We start from the raw sequence: 19,774 nt of genomic DNA on the forward strand, positions 1-19,774 counted from the left end.
GTGCGTTGGTGTAATTGAGCATTTTTATGGTCGCTTGACAGATAATTGTGGCCCAGGGGGGCGGACATTGGGATTGGTTGTTAATTTACTTGTCACGCACGTGCCGCTCCCATTGTCCAAGAGACTAACTTATCTTAATGGCTTTGACTATGTGTGTGTGTGTGTCTGAATGCAAAAGTATAACTCTGTACAGTGTACATGCCCATGCCCCACGGCCCGGATGCGTCCTCTATCCCACGGAATCTCGATCCCATTTGTGGCATACAAATCCAATGATGCCCCCCCCCCCCCCCCACACCCACTTATTCGCCTCTTCCTGGATGGCTGTAGTAACAATAGTGTCAATGCAACTGCGCCATAATGCTGCATATGCATATATCGTGTTATATGCAAAATAGAATATATTAAGCGAAAGCATTCGACTATCGGTTACCCGTTACGCAGTTGAAGGGAATGCGAGTGCGAAAACTTGACATTCATATCATTTTCATTTAATAAACGGGACAAACGGACATGACATCCGGATCAGGACATATGTGAACCATATTCCATAGTTTTCAACGATTCTAGTATACCCTTTTTACTCAACGACTAGAGGGTATAAATTTATGTACATTCAACTGGATGGTTAAAGAGTTTTTAGTTCTCACAAAGCTGTTAATGGAAAGAGACTGTGCAAAAGATATAATTATTAATTTTGCAGCTCATCCCAATGCCTAATCGTGTAGCTCTTGAAAGCAGAAAAGTGTAAAAGTGTCAGACTGGCAGAGCAAGAAAAAAAATAATTAAAATGCTTGTAAAGATGTCAAAACAGCATTTAATTGTGTGTTTAATTTCACTAAAAATTTGTTGCTGTTTTGCGCACACAAACCTCGACGCCTTGCGCCATTCGTTTAACCCCTTTTTGCAACTTTTGTTACCAAATCCAAGTAGGCAATAATGAATTTATGCGCAACAAAAGTAAATGAAAAGCAACTGCACGGCCTTATTCGCAGTGAAATTGGGGAACACAGGAGTGAAAACAAAAACAAAATGGAAGCTAGCAAAAACAACCGCAATGAAGGCCGCCAACAGGTCAAGCCGGAAAAACAAGAGCAAGAACACGACGAGCACGAGATCATCTTCTGCCACTTACTCGCCCCGAAACAAATGGCAAACAGGTGTAAAAATGGTTAAGAGAAAAATAAATGGGGAAAATGTGTTTCGACATGGCTGAAGTGGAAAGCGAGTGACCCAAGACCCAAGGGCCAAGTCAACCGCACTCTGTACGCCGACCTGCGACCTACGACCTGCGACCTGCGGCCTAAAATTATTAAATTCCGAAACGGCGATTAAAAAGTACAACGAAGGGGTGCAAGACCTTGTATAGAATATGACAGGGTGAAAAGCTCCCTGCACCGCCACGCCCCATTTTCATTCCTCCACATTTTCCACCGCACCTTCTTTGCCTTTGCCTGCATCATCGCTGGGCTGACAAATCCAGCACAGATGGGGCTAGGAGGAAAAAAAAAAATAGAATGGCGAATGGGGAAAAACACTGGGGCTCGGGGACCAAAAATAACAAAAGCCTCAAAAGCCATTGAAAAACGGTTGCCCAGGCCAGGCCGTCGGTCTTGACCGTTCACTTCTATGCTACCTCCGACATCCAGCGGCCCACAGGCCACGTTCAACACGCTACATCCAAAACTACCTTCTACTACCTACTGACCACATCTCCATCTTCCCACACATGGCTACCACGTCCTGGTTGGTCCCCTGAGCTCATGTCAGCGTGGGCCTCTTTTTCGGCTGCTGCGCCTCTCGGGTTGAACCGATAAGCCAGCAAATGTTACAACTGATTGTGCCGCCTGTATTTTGGGGACACACGAAAGTGGAAGTGGGAGTGGTAGTGGAACTTGAAATGTGGAAATCACGTGGAGATTAGGGAACGGATGTGGCACAACAGCGCGCCAAACGGGCCAGAATGCTTCATTTATACCCAAATCTATGTCTCCGGAGTCATAAAGAGAGTCAGTCAGTCAGTCAGTCAGCTATGTTCGACTTTTTAAAGTATTTCATTATTGACTAGACTACGGCTATTTGCTAATACAGCTGCCAGAGCCCCGAAGATCTCTGGGCGCGATACAAAAGAATCAAATTGGTTCTGACATCGCATTGGGGCATTCAACAGATACAGATACCCAGCATTTTGTTGGCAGTGACATGAAGGTTTCGCAAGTCAAATGTCGATTCACATTACTGTCCGTCCTCTCGTTTTGTGTTGAGCTTTTTCTTCGAAACCTATTTTTATTTCCATTGTGTGATACAGTGTTTTTGTCCTTTTTTGTTAGTATTATTTTTTTTTTCTTTGAATGTCATAGCTTATTCAACCTGTCACAGATTTCCACTGTTGCTTTTGAATAATTTGAAATGTATTCCCTGGCGTTATTAAGTGAGAACTTTGGCCAAATGATGGTCAAGTAGCGGCTTGGATACACAGAAGAGCCAAAAAAGAGTCCATTTTACAGATGCACATGTCAGATTCGCATGGAAATGGAAGCAATCCGGAATCATCAGGCCAGGATGTTCGCTAACTCAGTTTGGCATGTCGTTATTTAGGTGATGTGCTACGTACTTCTCATTCTAACATATTATCGAGAATGTAAGCGGGAAAAGCTTCACAGCTCCTTGTGCACCAGCAGCCAAATTGGGCGCTCGATCTGGAAAAAAACAAACTGAATTAAATCGAGTGAATCTCTGGGTTGCTGGGTTGCTGGGTTGGCTGCTCCTGCTCCTCCTCCTCCTTCTCCTGCACTTGGGACTTGAGCGCTTGTGTGCTTGCTTGCTATACGATAGTAGACTGCATCTATTCGTGTGGCAGAAAGGCGCAGAACTGGAGACAGGTGTCCCGGTTGAGTGCACACCCATATCCACATCCACATCTACATCCACATCCACTAACGTTGACTTTGCTGCGTGGACAAGAAGCGTGCTTCCTGTGCGGCGAATGCAGCTGCAAATGCAACTGCTGTGCTGTCAGCTAGAAAACTACAACGCGACTCCTCCGCGATTCAGTCAAGGAACCGGTGCTCCTTTGGCTCCTTTGGCTCCTTTGGCTCCTCTGCTTGCTTGCGACCAAATTCAACCATAAATATGCAATCGAATCAGCTCCTCCGGGCTTCTAAATACTTTATAAGCAATTCGCAATAAAAATAAATATATTATTTTACGCGTAAAGCGATGGCTAAAAGCAATACTCGATCGGCAGCGAAAAACTTAAATATCGACGTGCTTTCTATATATATATATATATATAATTAAATACTTGCAATATTTATAAGTGAAAAAAATATAATTTTTATTTCACTAAATGATTACAATCTTTTTATTTGAGAAGAACACCGACCTTTTACAATTAGGTCTCAAACTGAACTCTGATAATTATTCTGATTTGATTGACGTTCAAGCCTCGGTATCGAGCTTTTCTAATATGGACTTTAGACTTTAGGATTCTGATCGTGAAGAGAAAAAGCTTTGCGTTTCTCTTGGATTCAAGTGCATTTGCTCTTGGATACAAGTGCTCTTAGATTCTTATAATTTGTTTATTGAAATCGATACTTTTGTTTTTCGGGATTGCGGCTCCGAGCTTTGAACGTGGGAATGTGACGATGGGGTGAGGCTTAAGCAAGGAATTGTTTAAATTAGGGGACGGATGTTTAGTCTACCAGTGGGTGACTTATCTAGAATTGGGGTTTTTTTTTAACAATCTTATTCTTTCTGGTATCTGTTGGGTACATCCGGAGTATTGTATGTTGTATTGGGGTGTATATGTTGTAAGTGTATTAGTATGTAGGCATATGCTTAAGTCTTAGGGACTTATGGATATGTCACTCCCCCAACCTTTGAATTTGGCCTGTCCTCAGGTCGTTAAATTTGGGTATAAGGTAATATTATTTCCTTGTTGAATATTTTCATTGACATTATTTTCAAGGTGCGTGTGTTCTTTTTGCTTACGATATTTGACAATAATTTTCTTAGGTATATTTTTAAACTTATATGCTACATACAGAGTCAAACTAATTATCATTATGACAAACGTTGTAATGCATATAATTTGGAAAAAGTTATAGTGTTTTACATGGGATTCTATCATTTCTCTCGTTTGTAAGTGATTTATTGGTTCTAGACGTGTTACGTTGTTGGTGATATAAATTGTTTGTGTAAAGTCTGCTAGATTATTAGAGATTAAGAATTCATCTATTTGCATGGTACAATTTTTAATTTTAATGATGTTGTTTCCTGAAATTAATATTTTATTGTTTGTACAGTCTTGGTTAACAGCTGTTTCAGGAATATTCCATGTTAATAGTATATTTGGTTCTATATAATTTATTTGGTAATTTTTATGTGTTTTAATATATTTGCATTGAGTTTGCTCTTGTTTGATGATTCCAATAATACATTTGTCGAATATTACCCTATTGGTATCTTTATGGAATACTTGGTTATCAAATTTGTAGAATTTATCGAATATTTGCTCGGTTAGAATATAATTATGTTCATCTGGGTACGGAACAATTTGGAATATTGGAACTTTAGTAACCTCGCTAGGAATATGGGAAATGATCAAAATTTCGTTCGTGTCTGTTTTAAGCCAGGTTGACGTTTTTATCTTTAGCATTTTTTCTGAATTTACATGTTTTAAATAGTCATGCTTTAGTAATTTTGGATTGAAAATTCCTAGTCTGGTTAATTGCATACCCAATTCTATGTCTTCTATATATTCTGTAAATTGCTCTAGGTTAAATATTAGTACCGCAATTTGTTGGTGTCGTTCTTTATCTACTTTGAGCTTATTAATTATATCTATACCACTATTGATTACATCTAGAATCGTGTTTAGGTCATGGGTTTTTACAGAGTCTTCTGACATGTTGTTTATTTTTTCTTCTAACTCTTCTCTGTCATCCTCATCTAATGTGCCGAATAAGTATTTGTATGCTTTTCCTACTACGTTTAAAAGACCTCTTTTACTTCGACTAATAATTCTTAACCCATTTATTTCTCGTTTTAATTTGTCGACTAAATATTGTATTTGTGGTACATTAGGATAGTTGTTTGCTTCACTTACTATATCTTCGAACATGAGCATTGTCTTTGTTATGTTTATGCTTAAATAATGGTATTCATAGCTGGTTGGAATTTCCATTGTTCCTGTTTGGAATATAAGGTATCCATTTTTCGCGTTTATTGGATTTACTTCTATATTGTTGCACTTGACCGTGATGATAAGTGATAGTATGCAACTAAGCATTATTAGAAGTATGTTGTGTACTTTGTGCTTCTTTGGTTGGTCTGGAATTATCATATTTGCTCTTATTAAACTTTTTCTGTTTCTTAAATTTTGACTTATAGTGAACGATCTTCCTGCCACGATTTGTTTCTTTGAAATGTTTATCATCTACTTGTTCAATTCTTCCTGTCTTTTTAAATGGATTGGTTATTTTACTTTTTACAAGTGGGGCTTGCCTATATTTTATATCAACTTCAAAATCGTGTCTATTCTTATTGAGGTATTCTATCCTATCGATTTTGTTTTGTTGTACATTAAAATCTGGACTGCCTGCATATAGGAAAATGTCTGCTGGAAATCTTTTAGTACTATTATGTTTAGTTTTGTGATTGTATATGTATAGAATTGTTTCGAATTTTGTGCACCTATCTTCAATATTTTGTTCGCTACCAATGATTCTTAGCTTTTCGTTTACGGTCTTGTGGAATCTTTCTATATCAGATATACCATTTTTGCTAGTCGTTATAGAAATTTGTACACCTTCAGATCTTAACCAATTTTGTAAGGCTATACACATAAAAGCTGAGTCTTTGTCTGCTTTAATTTCTTGCGGTTTTCCCATATCATTGAATATTTTAGTAATGACTCTTTTTGCTTCTAGCCAATCTCTACTTTTTACTTCAACTAGTGATGCAAATTTCGAATAGATATCAATGCAAGATAAGAAGATCTGGTTTCCTGTGAGATAAAAAATCTATCACGTATTTTTCTCTTGTGTTAAATATTTCTGGTGTAGTCTCATATGTCAATTTCGTGTTTCGATGTTCTGTTTTTGCTAGATTACAAATTTCACATTCATTGATAATGTTTTGAATAAGCTTTTGACTATCAGGATAGTAATATTCTTCTTTAAATAAATTGATTGTTTTTTCTATACCCGGATGTAAAAGTTCCTTATGTTTCTTTAAGATTAAATCTTTGAATTCTGCATACGTTAGTATATCAATTAACTTTGTGGTACATCTCAAGAGTTTTGTGAAATTGTTAGGGCTTATAATTTCGGTAAACGCTCTCTGGAAGATCAGAAAATCTTCGTCATTAGGGAAATAAATTGCACTCTTTTTGGTACACACATATTCCTTAATGAGGTTTTTGGCGAGTTCAGGTGTCATTTCTTTATAGACTATTTTAATCTTTAATTTTTGAAAGAAATGTTGTACACTTGTTGTATCGTTATCGCCTTTTTCTATCTCTATTTGTCTAGAGAAGTAATTTATTGGTCTTTCTGTTATGGATATGTAATTTAGATTATCTTCAATGGCACTGTGTATAGTTGCGTCTGCGCTGTTTGCGACCTCGCCAACCATAACTTCTTCTATTTTCGTGCGGGAAAGAGCATCCGCGACATGGTTTTCTTTGCCTGGAAGATATTTGATTTTATAATCGAATTCATTAAGTTTTATTTTCCATCTTTGCAATTTCATGTTTGGTTCTTTAATGTTGTTGAGCCATACCAGTGGCTTGTGATCACTTAATATTTCAAAAGGTCTGCCGAATAAGTATGACCTGAAATATTTTGTAGCCCAAACTATAGCTAACAATTCTTTTTCAATCGTAGCATAGTTGATTTCATGTTCGTTTAGCGTTCTACTGGCATAACAAACTGGCTTGTGATTTTGTGATAACACTGCACCAATAGCTACGTTGCTAGCATCAGTTGTCAAGGAAAAAGGTTTTGAAAAATCAGGATAGATTAATATCGGGTCTGAAGTTATCAAAACTTTTAATTTTTCAAATGATTCGATGTATTCTTTACATTTGGTGTCTATTATAGCACCTTTCTTTAATTTGAGGGTCATGGGTTTAACTATTTTGGCAAAGTTAGGAATAAACTTGCGATAGAATCCACATAATCCCAAAAATGATTTTATTTGCTTAGGTGTCTTGGGTAATGGAAAATTTGTAATTGCTTTAGTTTTATTTGGATTTGGTTTGATGCCATTTGTTGTGACGATGTGTCCTAGGAATTCAGTTTCTTTCTTCATGAATTCACATTTATCTAGTTGCAACTTTAAATTAGCGTCTCTCAGTTTTTCAAAGACTTTCTTTAGGGATAAAATGTGTTCTTCCAATGAAGTGGAATAAACAATAATATCGTCTAAATAGACTAAACAGTCTTTGTAGATTAAATCTTCCAGAAGATTATTCATGCATCTCTGAAAAGTAGCTGGAGCGTTTTTTAAACCAAAAGGCATACGAGTATATTCATAATGCCCATGCTTAGTTGAAAAAGCTGTTTTTGCAATAGAATTTTCATCCATTTGGATTTGGTGAAAACCCTTGGCTAGATCTATAGTGGTAAAGTATTGGCATCTACCTAGTTTGTCCAATATCTCATCCATTCGGGGAATGGGAAATTTGTCGTTAACAGTTATCTCATTTAGATTCCTGTAATCGACTACCAACCTGAATTTTTGTTTCCCAGAGGCATCTGCCTTCTTGGGGACCACCCAAATAGGAGAACAATAAGGGGACTTCGATTTGCGAACAATCCCTTGTTCTATCATTTCTTTAATTTGTTTGTTAACTTCTTGGTCAACGCTTTGAGGGTACTTGTAGGGTTTACGGTATACTGGGTCTTCGTGTTGAGTCTGGATGACATGTTTAATAGTACTGGTGAAGGTCAAATTTTCGCCCTCTTTGTACTGAATGTCTCTATATTCGTATAGGACCTTCTTTAAACATTCAACTTCCTCTGCATTTAAGTGTTCGAGTCTATACTCGTTACATTCGCGTAACTCATTATTAATCGCGAAGTTGACTATATCGTTGTCAACGGACATGGGATCGAGATGTGTTACATCATTGTCCACTGTGTCTTTAACAACATTTGAAATGAGGCATTTGGGTAATGCGGTCTCTTTCTTCTGCTGTTGATGTTTTGGTTTAAGGCACTTAGGTGCGGTCTTAACCTTTTGCATTTTTGGTTTGGTTCTGTCCACTAGAGCGGAATCATTCTTTTCTTGTGGGTCAAGGCATTTGGATGCGGTCTCGCCCTTCTTTTCTTCATAGAGAAACTTAAATACTTTTGAGCCTAGTGTTACTGTTTCGTTAGCATAATCTATTTTAGCTTTTGTATCTTCTAAATACTTTCGACCTAACAAGAAATCATAGTTATCAGAAAATTTGTGAATGTAGAATTTTTGAGCAGACGGACATACTGAAGTAGGTTTTATTATTATACTTTTCTTTAGTGTTATTGGTCCTTTAATAGTGTATACTATTAGGTTTTCTTCCTTTTCTTCTAAGTTCTCAAAATTTTCTCTTATGATGTTAATTGATGATCCTGTATCGATCATTCCCTTATAATTTTTATTATGATGAATTATTTTTACATAGGGACTTGTATGTCCTTCTCTATCATTTGAGTGTCCGAGGCAGCTTGATGAAAATTTACATCCATCCTGCTTTGGTCACTCTGACTCTCGCGTTGTCTTTTTACTGGCCCTTGTCTGTTAATATTATTCGATGTCGAAGGTTGGAAGTTAAGGGTGTTATTAAGTGGGTTGTTCTGCTGAGCTTGTGTTAAGTCTCGTCTAAATGCATAATAATTCCCTCTTTGATTATTCGGTATGAAACGCGGTGAATATTGGTTTTGATTTGTCATAGGTTGAGTCGAATTCTGAGGTGGTTGTGTATTATGATTCTGATTCGTGCTAGGATAATAATTACTGTAGTTGTGATTTCTATTATTGTAATATTTTTGATTATTATTTTGATTATAGTTTCCCCTGTTCCTACGTTTATTCATTTCTGTTCTATTAGAACGGTGATTTTCTGGAATAGCATCATAAAGGCCTAATTCCATTGATGCTTGTTTTAATTTATAAATTGTATCAATATCTTTACGTGCCAAAGACATATAAATTCTATCCGGCAGTTTTCGATCTATTACTGATTTAACAGTTTTGTTTAACATTTCGGTATAATTCGATTTATCAACATGGTCACTTTCTAATTCTAACTTATCGAAGATAATCCAGTATTGTGTTTCTAATTTTTCTATAAACTTACAGATACTTCCTGGGTATGATATGTCTTCTAATTGTCTGATGAGAGTTACATAAGGTCTATGGTCTTTGAATGCCATTGCCAGTGCTTTCTTCATGTCCAGCCATGTGTTAGCTCTTTCCTGGGTTACGACTTCTAAGGCTGAATCCACTAATAACCGCTTCACTGCTCCATATATGACGTGTGCCTGTCTTGCTTCCTGTGTTGGGTATAAACTGAGCAGTTGTTCCACTTGGTTGACGAATCCAGATAATTTGCCAGGTGCGCCATCGTAGTAGTTTAATTCTTTGATTTGGTTTAGCAGTTGGTTTAGGTGTGTTTCTGAGAGTTGTGGGACTGCCATGATGTCTTTTAGTTTTCTGGAGCTTATTTTGGTTTTAAGTTTTCTTGATTTTGAGTTTTCTTTAAACTTGGTTTTAAGTTTTCTTGATTTTAAGTTTTCTTTAAACTTGGTTTTAAGTTTTCTTGATTTTAAGTTTTCTTTAAACTTGGTTTTAAGTTTTCTTGATTTTAAGTTTTCTTTAAACTTGATTTTAAGTTTCTTGATTTTAAGTTTTCTTTAAACTTGGTTTTAAGTTTTCTTGATTTTAAGTTTTCTTTAAACTTGGTTTTAAGTTTCGGAATTAAAAAATTTAAATTAATTTTTGTTTCCGACCGCACGGGATTTTATTTTGAATACTACTTTCACGTAGATTCTTTTGCGGATCTCTAAAATATTTTTGAATCGCTATTTTAATTCGCTGATCTTGGATAGCTAGTCGTATAGCATATCCTTCAGTTGATCAGTACCGTACTAAAAGGACTCTTTTATTTTATTGGATCCTACCGGCTGCGCCAATTAAATACTTGCAATATTTATAAGTGAAAAAAATATAATTTTTATTTCACTAAATGATTACAATCTTTTTATTTGAGAAGAACACCGACCTTTTACAATTAGGTCTCAAACTGAACTCTGATAATTATTCTGATTTGATTGACGTTCAAGCCTCGGTATCGAGCTTTTCTAATATGGACTTTAGACTTTAGGATTCTGATCGTGAAGAGAAAAAGCTTTGCGTTTCTCTTGGATTCAAGTGCATTTGCTCTTGGATACAAGTGCTCTTAGATTCTTATAATTTGTTTATTGAAATCGATACTTTTGTTTTTCGGGATTGCGGCTCCGAGCTTTGAACGTGGGAATGTGACGATGGGGTGAGGCTTAAGCAAGGAATTGTTTAAATTAGGGGACGGATGTTTAGTCTACCAGTGGGTGACTTATCTAGAATTGGGGTTTTTTTTTAACAATCTTATTCTTTCTGGTATCTGTTGGGTACATCCGGAGTATTGTATGTTGTATTGGGGTGTATATGTTGTAAGTGTATTAGTATGTAGGCATATGCTTAAGTCTTAGGGACTTATGGATATGTCACTATATATATTTTAAAGGAAACCCCTTGAAATGCCTTTGCAAAAGGTTAAGCCTTCAGGCAATTCGTTCGCGTGACGTTCGAAAAAAAAACTTTTTATTTCATTTTAAATAATAAAATAGGCATTACATGCTGAGTTATTTGATGGATACAACAAATTATGTTGCATCGCTGAAATACATTTGCCCAACTTTTGTTCGAATCAAACATTTATGGTAATTTTATAAAAAAAAAAAAAAGAAAGAAAAGTTATATTGATATTGACAATGCCAACTTTTCTAGCAACGAGAAAAACCTGTGCGTTGGTGTGGGGAGGAGACAACAGATTTTCGCGATTTTTTGAGACGCGGAAAATGGGGAAAAGTGGGGCGGACAAACGGGATAGGCGTTGCCAGAATTTTCCGCGTGGGCAAATCTAGTATCTGTGCTACTCGATGGGTACTCGATGTATCCCAGCTCGGTGTGCTCGGTGTATTCCAGTCAAAATGCCTAAAGAGCTGCGTTTGGTGAGGCGATGGTGGCGGCAAAATGCGTAAGCAGAAAAGTTTGCAGCGCACAAATGGATTTCCCGAAACAGTTTTGGGGTACATAAATCTAAATGAGCTTAGTGTGTGTAACGTTGCTGGCAAAAAGAGATTTATTGTTTGATTCTGCAGCCGCCACGCCCACCATCCATGCTTTCACCTACGCCCAATCATTTTTGCACCTATATTCCAGCCAGGCCTCCGGGCATTGGGCGAACGAAATCTTTATGGATTTTGCCATATAGTTGGATTGACATCCACTGATGGGGAAAGCGGGAAATGCGAAGGATTTGGTTAACGAATCCATGCCCTGCTGTGGGCGATAATCTCGAGGGGGGTTTGGTAACCACTGCTAAATTATTGCCGAAATAGTATTAAAGGTGGTAAAATAAATGCATTGATAAACTAAAAACTAATCCGATTTGGTCAGATATTTCGATACAAGCAACAAACAAGCAAAAAATGTACGGTGCTTATTTTTAAGTATTTATATATTGAAAGCAAACAAAAATGGAAAAATAAAAACGACCAATTTTCGTGGCAACGGAAATAGTAAAGGAAAATCAAGCAGCCGGCAGTGTGAATTGCACACAAATGATTCATCCGCACAATAAAGTTTCGAACTAATAGAGCAATTTTGTGGAGTTTCGATTTCAGACCCACGACCATCGGAAAATATTTTATATATATTTAGATTCCGTGCAGCCCCAACTAAATAGCTGTTTTTTTTTTTACACTCCCCAGGGTGCGGCAGATTTTTACAAATAGATATAGAATTTCCCGGCAACGAAACGGGAAATTCCCTTGCCATTAGGAGCTGTCTTGTTTAAAAATATTCCATATATATTATGTATGTATATCACATGGTGTATGTAACAGGTATACTGTTCAAATCAAAGAAACCTAAAAGCTTTTCATACCGTGCACCACAAAATTGTGTAGCTAATTCGTTTTCTTCTCTTGCAGATTGCCGGGTTTTTTTTTTGTTTTATTAAATGGGTAAGTCATCATCTTGTTCGAAAGGAAGTTAACTGGAAACCGAAAATGGAAACTCTTTTGTAGTTTACGTTGTTCGTTGTAATAAAGTAAAGCCACAATTGCAGTCAAATGCAATTATCTGCAAAACCAACGAACTCATAAAACTTTTGCGGATCGTTAGATGCCACTTTGCCCAGTCGATTTGATTAATGTTTCTGGGCCAATTTGCCATGGCATTCTGCACTTATTTCCCTTGCTTGCCCCACAGCCACCGCCACATGCCACATGCCACGTGCCGCATGCCACATACAACCCTTTCCAGTGGCAAGTGGCCCACATTGGTAGCAATACTTTTTTTTTTTTTTTTGTTTTGTTTTTTAGCTCATTACCGCCCACTTTCTACGCCACACGTACTTTGCCGGCGTATTATTCGTCTTTGGAGTTCCACGGAAAATAATTAACATGTCAGTTCGGTTTGCTCGTAAAACTTTTGCACACACCCTCGCACACACCCTCGCACACACACACAATGGCACGCGAACTTCCGCCCACACACAAACAACAACAAAAATGTACGAAAAAAAAGTGGAAGTAAAAATGTAAAAAAAAAAAAAAAAGGAAATTAAAAAAAAAATAGCCAGTGTTTTGTCGCGTTGTGTTCCGCTAGTCAGAGTTTAAGAAAAAGAGTCGAGCGAAATTCCGGCAGGAATGTTCCTTTTAAAGTAAAATGCCCTGCATTTTAATGGCTAAAATGCGCAAGAAATCAAAACATGCGATACAAGGAGGCACAGAAGCAGGCCAGTACAACAACACTTTGTTCCGAGGTCATTCATTTAGTGCATCCATAAGAACAAGAACAAGAACAAGAACAAGAACCGCACATGACGTATACAAATGGCCAAGAGGAAAGTACAAAAATTGGCCAAAACTTGAGCGGAATGAATGCAATGAAGTACGTAGCATTGTTGCGTAATTAAATGTAAAATTTAATTTGCTCAATTTGTAATATTTCTTCTCCTCTTTTCTTCTTGTTTGTACAAAACAAAGTCCGCTTTTTCTTTTTTTTTTTGTAGTAAAAATTAAATAACTTTGAAATTCGGTTTAAATTTCATGAATTCCGATACTGCAGAAAAACCAATATTTCTTATTTTTATCTATTTGACCAAAAAAACCTCAAATAACGCAAACAAATGGCCAACTCGGAGGGAAATTGAATAAAACTTGAGGGAAATGAAAAAGGCGCCATGCATTCAAAGTGCATTATTTTGTAACTAAATAGAGTGCATTTTGAATTGGTTTATTGTATGCACATACATATATGCGAGAGCTTTCGGTTCGATTTTTTTCCAATTACAAATATGTTTGATTATGTAGCTATTTCAAATAAAATTCCTCCTTCGAAATGCGCATATTATGATTAAATTTAAATGTCAATTGTTTAGAGAAACAAAATGTGAACTTCTTTAATAATCTCTTTATTAAAATCGTAATTCGTATTTGATCACGATTAGTATCATTAGTATCTCTACTTGGAATCTCTGCTTTGAATATTCCGCATTGTTTTTTTTTTTTTACCATGCTGCTAGATAACTACATATCTCCACATGCAGCACAGCACATATTTCAAAATCAGATAGTTGCATAAATCGTTTCATGTACTTCCGTCCCATAAACCAGTTCATATACGACCCGAATATATGTGTTTATTTTACACTACGACTACTCCGCCAATTTACAGCGAAATGTGCGAGAAAAAAAAAGAGAAAAGAAAATAGTTACAACTTGCTGAGGTCGACAAGGTCTTCAGAACGCGACTTAAATCCTACGTGATGAACATCGGCTCCACCTGGTTCGTCCTTTTCTTAGCCCTACCCGCCCCCGTTTTTTTTTTTCTTGTTTTTTCTTGGCTCGGCTAATAAGATTCACTCCACTTCTCGCTCGCACTCTGTCGCTCTCTTGATGGCACTTTGCATGCAAATTGTGTTCTATTTGCATACTTTTTTGCAGCACCGGGATGCATATGCATGTACGCCGTGCAGACAGCAGACAGTGCACGGCAAAAAAAAAAAAAAAAAAAAAAGGGGGCGCCTGCTTCGTATTTCGTATTTAATATTCGCAAGTCAAATAGATATTTACATTTTTCTGTTTGCTCGGCAAATTACATCAAAAATATAAGTATAATTTCCACCCGCTTTCTTTTTTTTCACACCAAAAAGTCTGGTAATCAAATAGAGAAGTTATATATATTATATGCTTTTTCGATTCAAAAAAAATTTGCTGCAATCTATTTTTCTTCTTGTGTATATAAAAGAATGTATATTTTTCGCACATTATGTGTAGCCAGGCACTTATACTGCATTGTCTGAGTGGCGAGTGCAAGAGTGTGGGTGTGTGCCTAAACCCCGATGTGTTTTTTTTTTTTGAAAGAGGCTCACCATTCACACACAAGCGTAAGGTTGAACTCTGACTTCAGTTTGCTCCCAGGTGTAGGCGCTCATCTGCTAACCAAATTAAATTCGGAGTCAGAACAAAAGTAGATATTGACAATGCAAAACTTGAGAAGAGTCCCCCGAAAACGTATCTCTGGCATCAAGTTTACGGCTGCTATTCGTTTTTAGGTGTGCTCTACTTACATACAAATGCAGTTTCCGGTACATATTCGTAAAATATGGTCACACCAAAGACACATTCAATATAAGATTGGCATTGGCATACAACTCGCCTTAGCTAGTTTATTTCAAAAGTATGTGTTACAACTTGATATTGAATGCACTTTAAGTGCTGACCAAAGACTAAGTCATCCATCTATCTACGTTCGGCAAACCCATACAGCATTTACTGAATGAGTAACGATTATACATAACTAGGGCTTTCCCCCCCTTTTTAAAAAGTTTACCATTGCTTTTTTTTTTTTATAACTATTCTATGATTCGCACAATACATCAGCTCAGGTCCTAGCGAGTGCGCCTGCCTTCAAACTTTCAGTCGCTACTGACGAGGCGAGGACAACAAACTGCAGTCACTTTGTTTGCCCTGGCCACACTACCAAGTACCGAGTATCCCGAGTACTAAGTACTGAGTGGAGTAGAAGTGCTAGCACTGGCCCTAGTGCTAGTGAACTTTCACAAACTGTGCTCCCATTCAAACTGGCTGCTTCCTTGACTGGCCTCGCGCAGCTCTAAGTTTGCTCCAAGTTGTTTCCAACATTTGTTCTGCTCCGTGGAAATTGAGAAATGTCGAGGCGAAACGGAGAAACTGGAAACTTTTGGCGCCAGCTTAGCGGCGCTCAACTTTCAGCTTTTCCCTTTTTGGCAGGACTCTCAAGCGCTCATTTGTTAAGTTTGCTGGCAGCCCAAGTCGAGAATATGCGGTGGTTGCTGTTGTATCAGGCTCGCCCCACAAAATGATGGGGGGTGGGGGGGGGGGGGGGGTGGCCGGGGAAAACGGGCGTGGTGCATGGGGCATGGGGCTTGGGGCATGGCAGACAAAGGCTACGTTCTTGGGCCGGGCTTCCTGCCTACAATATGCCATATGCCATATGCCATATGCCATATGCCATAGCCGTATGCATATGCACATAAATTTTGTTGCATTTCAAGTATTGCACACCAGCGCAGAGCTCGGGGACTAATAGTACTTCTACAACCACCAGTACCATCACTACCACCACCACCACCAGTAGTAGTAGTCGTACACCACCACTCCAAGCACCACAACGAGAATGCTATACTGGCTCAGGCTGGTTGCCGAAAGGAGGAGGCGGACACTCAACCACTCAAAGGATGGCAAACAGAGCCGGCATGGCGTACGTACACATCACTTGACTGCATATGCCCTGGAAAGTGACTTGCGTTGGGCTAAATTTTAGTGGGTTTGTCTAGCAGCTTGTCGTGCACGTAAACCAACCGAATTTGTCCATTACAATTGCATCCGAGCCCAATTCCGCTACCCCGCAGCGTGTAGCAATATATAAATCGAACACGGACCAGGCGGCGGGGAAAGATAACATATTCCGCAGGGGTTGGAGTTCAACTTTGGCAGATGAAGACGAAGCCAAAGAAGCTCCACATGCTTTCGGTTGGGGGGGGGGGGGGGTTGTGGAGTGCGTTTGGGTGGATAGTCAGTCGGTCTTGTTGGCTCAGTTGGAAATATGTAACATAATGGAGCCTTCCATGACACTATCTTTATTATGTTGCAGGATTTGGGAACTGGCGGCTGGCCACGCATAAAAGACTCACTGGGCGCATAAACCTTTGGACTAGTTCTATTAACTGGGCTAAGTCACCATGTGTCGACAGGTTCTCAATAGCATGTGAGTTGTATGTTGTATGCCTTGTTGCAGCACCACTCGCAATTGATAAACACTTAGCATATGTCCTTAATGCCTTTATGGGATGCATAAGTGCTTGGAGAGGATCGAAAAGGATATATATCCATTTTAAGGTCATGAGAATACACAAAAAGTTTAACTTTTTAGCAGGACAAGCTGACAAACGCCTACATGGCGTTAATGCTGTTAGACGGCATAGTAATTTCTTGGCCTGGAATGTCGACCCACTCTGTTACTCTGTTGTCCTGGCAAGTTTTAATCGAAAAATCCCATAAAATAAATTTTAAATTCGATAAAAAAAAAACGCGACGTGGCTGCTCAGTCGAGTGTGTGGCGAAAAGAGCAGGACAGGCGGACAGCAGCAGACACGACAGCAATTGAAAAAAAAAAGCAAAGCAAAGATTCGACTATGAAATACCCGCTATCCACTGGCATCCAATATGAACTGTTGCCTCTCCTGGATTAAGTAATATCTCTGGAACTTGGATCTCTAGGTGTACGGTTTTAATTCACAGAAGATTGAAAAGTGTGCAGGGTCAAGGGTCAAGTAGGAGGAGGAGGAGGTGGCGTGACAAACATCTGAAACAAATTGTGACACCCCCTTTTCTTGCAAGGCTATAATTATACACAGGAGCTGTGAACAATGAGCGAGCTACGCCAGTGGGGCAAAAGCACCTGATACAATCAAACTTTGTTTGGGCGAAAATAAATTAAAACTGCAGGAAGCGTCAAAGCGCACGGAGGCACGAAGCACGAAGGATACGAAAGGATACGGAGGCGAGTCGTCGGGAGTTTCTGGAGTTGCCAGAGATGCTGGGGGTCCATGCCAGGTGCCTTTGCAACTTGCAACAGGATATTAAATCGATTGAATTGGTCTACTTTGGGGGTGCCTAGTCTCATTTCGCCCTTGTTCCTATAATTGCTCTCGGTGTACGTTTGTCCATCCCAGTTCCATTCCAGTTCCATCTATTCAAAGAGCTCCTGTTCCTACTCCTAAGAGCATGTGTCCCTACTGCCTTCCGTTGCTTTTTGCCACCAATAGCAACACTTTTGCACATGTGTTTCGGTGTTTTCTGTTCAATAAGCAAGTTTTTGGCACCCCTGGTTCGGTTTACACTGGAGACCGGATGTGGGTGGTTTTGCAGTTTGCAGTTTGCAGTTCGCTGTTCGCCATCAAACTTGTCCCTGGCCAGAAAGAGCAATAGATGCAACTGTGTGGAGTGGGCACCAGACACCAGAGTTGTCGCCCAATGTCCGGGCGCCGCCCATCTACCGATTTTCACTTGTACCAAGAAACTGTCAGTTTCCTCGATTCAAACACGCAGTTTTCATGACAGAGGAGAGCAAGTTCATTTTTTGTTTGAAGAATTGATTAAATAGACGGGGCTGAGTGTTACAGCATTCGATAGCATTTGGGGTTGCAGTTGTTATCGGAATTGTCGATAACCAACCGATATTAAAGGCCTGTTTGAAAACTAATATAGCTATAGATTCTCAATTACTTCACATTTAGTGGTAAGAACAGTGAAATAAACGTGTTAAATCCATTAGAATTCTATTCTTGATGCTTATCGATATCCAAACAATATCGATTGTTTCGATGACAATCGAAATCGCAAGCTTCAGTTTGGTCAACACAGCGCCATGGACGTACCTTGCTTCTAATACCTTAACATCCCTTGACAACCCTTGAGATATTTACGTTATTATCCAACATAGTACCATTCGCTGGCTCCCTTGGCGAACTCACACACTTCCTGTAGCCGCGCTCCCCCACCCCCCACCTCCCCCCCTCTTGTGAGACAGAACGTCTTAATTTTCTTGAAAGTCATTTTATAGTTGTTAGGTCCGACCCCCCTCCCCCCCCTCGCATTTGTTACACTTCACTCTGAGGAGGAGCGTACATACATAAAGGGGCGGAGCTAACCGTTTTGGCCGACGCTCGACTCCACAACCGTCGCTCCACAACTGCCTCCACCTTTTGTGTGCTCAAATCTCGAGACAATAATTTTTATGGCATAAAATTTTAGTTCTGCTCCAAGTTTTTTCCTCTTTGCCGTGCGCAGCACTGAAATGGGCGAAATGGATGGCGGTGGTGTGGGGATGTGGCAAGGATGGGGACAATCGTGCCTTGTCGCCATGTAAAACCAAAGTAAATTGCCATTTTTTCTAAGCACTTATTTTTTACTGCTTTGAGGATGAGAATGAGGATGGGGATGAGGATGAGGATGAGGATGAGGATGAGGATGAGGATGAGGATGAGGATGAGGATGAGGATGAGGATGAGGATGAGGATGAGGATGAGGATGAGGATGAGGATGAGGATGAGGATGAGGATGAGGATGAGGATGAGGATGAGGATGAGGATGAGGATGAGGATGAGGATGAGGATGAGGATGAGGATGAGGATGAGGATGAGGATGAGGATGAGGATGAGGATGAGGATGGGACTGGGACTGGGACTGGGGACAGCTGAAGCTGGGACTGAGCCTGAGGCTGGTTTGGTCGGGGCAAGGCAGGAAAGTGACACAAGTGGCTTGCGTCAGGGGCTTAGAGGTTAGCTTCACAGTTCTGGCTCGCCTAACTGGCTGGCCGTGCACTGAAAGAAAAGCAGTATCACGAATCGCAGGCATGGGCAAACTTGCCTTGAGTGCAATCCACGTTGGGATACACAGAGAAAAATACGTGTACCCGTAAGTCGTTAGCGAATTAACTTAGCAAGAAAAATAGCACTACTAAATACAATCACTTACTTTGTATTAAAATATTATGTATAGTATAGTATGTATAGCACTTGCTTCTCTAAATGACACCGCACCGTTTCTCTCAGTGTATACCTATTCAGTGCTGGCGAGGAGCAAGAAGTTTCGCTGTTGCCACAGAGCTTTGAAGTTCCGGAGAGCTTCGAGAGCTGCGACAGCCATTTGTCGCGTCTAGACGGCGCTCCTTTGATATTCGCATCGGAAAGGGGAAATGGACGAAAAAATAATACCGGGAGTGGGTGAGGAAGCAGGGAGTTTAGGGTATGGTATCAGTGTTACCACGCTAAGACAAACAACAATGGTCAGAAGCGGCATGCCAGACGACACTAAGTAATAAGCTGTGCGTAGTTGGGCTTCTTATTCAAGTATTCAGTATTAAAGCATTTGTCGACGCCCACAGGTCCACAAGGACCTCCATTTACCATCCA

The 19,774-nt window shown here is 39.3% G+C and overlaps 1 protein-coding gene across 4 annotated transcripts in view, besides 1 other annotated feature; it reads left to right on the forward strand.

Annotated features, from left to right (window-relative positions):
- kek5 (kekkon 5) overlaps positions 1-19,774 on the forward strand; it is a 118,734-nt gene that overhangs the window by 80,850 nt on the left and 18,110 nt on the right. For 3 of the 4 annotated variants that reach the window (NM_167648.3, NM_167647.3, NM_133154.5), the window contains one exon: positions 12,243-12,275. The exons of the other annotated variant lie outside the window; for it this stretch is intronic. The gene's annotated coding sequence lies outside the window, so the exon portion shown is untranslated. The remainder of the gene's footprint in view (positions 1-12,242; positions 12,276-19,774) is intronic. 4 annotated transcript variants of the gene reach the window in all.
- Positions 3,295-10,755: a mobile genetic element.

This window comes from Drosophila melanogaster, chromosome X, assembly GCF_000001215.4.
Source record: "Drosophila melanogaster chromosome X".
Taxonomy (NCBI): domain Eukaryota; kingdom Metazoa; phylum Arthropoda; class Insecta; order Diptera; family Drosophilidae; genus Drosophila; species Drosophila melanogaster.